A 1,722-nucleotide genomic window follows, 5' to 3' on the forward strand; every position below is an offset into this window, starting at 1 on the left:
TTATTTGCTTTGATGATGGTTACTGCCCATAGCTTTTTTTGCAATTTACTTTTGATGACATGAGACTCTCTTCATGAATTTTTTTCCTAACTGTCCACAACCATGCAAAGACCAACTATAACTAGAATTTAAGCCTGTGGGTCGCACGTGTAGCAAACGCTCCTTCAACTGAAACGCATATCCCACAACAAATGACCTGAAGCATTCAAACTAAGAACCCCACCCGGGATCACATGAGCCGAAGAAATCATGCGAACCAAACAGACAATCGACGGTCCAACAAAGAGTGTGATCAGCGAGCACGTTAAGCATACACACCAGGCGGCCAGGCGGCTAGGGTAAAAAGCTAGGAGAGATGGTAGAACAACACGGAAGTTAAGCGAACTAGTTGAAAGAGTTTTTCCTCAACTAACTACAAATGCCCATGCTCATATTGCGTTTCTACTCTCTTCTCGGGCCCTTTTCTGGGCAGTAAATGATTTTTTCCTCAACTTCCTATAAAATGACTATGTTCATACTATGTTCATATTTTCCTTGACGACGACCATTCCCATAGCTTTTGTGTCAACACATAAGCCGTTTGTTTGACCAGGTGAATGTACACTGGGATTTTTTTATGCTCCGACCTCTCCTCATCTAATAATTGTGATGGAAAAATAATAGCCCATAACTTAGATGAACCATCCAAAGGAGGCCTTTGGTGAATTTTCCCCAAGAGATTTATATTTGTATTGTGTTTCGAATTGTCTTATATATTTATCAATAATAGACAATGAAGATCGGGGCCCATGTGCTTCGTTGGCCGGTCAGGGCAACCCAACGACCGGATCAATAGAAAGCTCGACCGGACCCCCCACAACAAATGACCCGAACCATCAGAATCATGCACCCCACCCAAAAGCACACGAGTAGAGGGAGCTACGTGAACCGATGAGACATTAACATGCTAAGGACAACCCGGTCAGGGAGAACATGCAACCGCAATGTCCGACCAGCTAGAGTTTCCAAAACATGCCATCTGGCAAGGCGCAATGTTCAAAGGGCGGGCAGATAGGTGATAACACGACATCTGGGTGAGACCGCAACGTCCAAATGTTGTTATCATCTTTCTATCTAATGGGCATGTCACCCTGTGTCTCTCACGCACACGCTCTCTGGTACGTCTCCATTGTATCTACTTTTCCAAACTCTTTTGCCCTTGTTTTGGACTCTAATTTGCATGATTTGAATGGAGCTAACCTGGATTGCCACTGTTTTCAGCAGAATTGCCATGGTGTTATTTTTATGCAGAAATAAAAGTTCTCAGACTGACCTGAAAATTTCGGAGAATATATTTGAAATATATAAAAAATACTGGCGAAAGAATCAACCAGAGGGGACCCGCTGTTGGTGTCAAAACTGGCATATCTCGGGTAGGGGGGCCCAAGCTTTATGTCTGAGGATCGATGGTAACAATGATCAAAGGGACACAATGTTTACCCAGGTTCGGGCCCTCTTAATGGAGGTAAAACTCTACTCCTGCTTGATTATATTCGATGAGTATAGGGGTTACAAGAGTTGATCTACCTCGAGATCGTAATGGCTAAACCCTAGCTTGGCTAACCTATCAATGTTATGATCCTGCCTTCGATCTAAACCCTTCGATTTACATAGATACCGGAGGGGCTGAGGGTTGTACAAAGTTGGTCCAATAGAAAGGAAATAGTATATCCGGACACCTAA

At 43.5% G+C, this 1,722-nt stretch overlaps 1 pseudogene; it reads right to left on the bottom strand.

Annotated features, from left to right (window-relative positions):
• Positions 1-1,272, bottom strand: part of LOC119292723 — a 7,209-nt pseudogene extending 5,937 nt beyond the window's left edge.
• Positions 1,273-1,722: the final 450 nt, after the last annotated feature.

This window comes from Triticum dicoccoides, chromosome 4B (genome assembly GCF_002162155.2).
Source record: "Triticum dicoccoides isolate Atlit2015 ecotype Zavitan chromosome 4B, WEW_v2.0, whole genome shotgun sequence".
NCBI lineage: Eukaryota > Viridiplantae > Streptophyta > Magnoliopsida > Poales > Poaceae > Triticum > Triticum dicoccoides.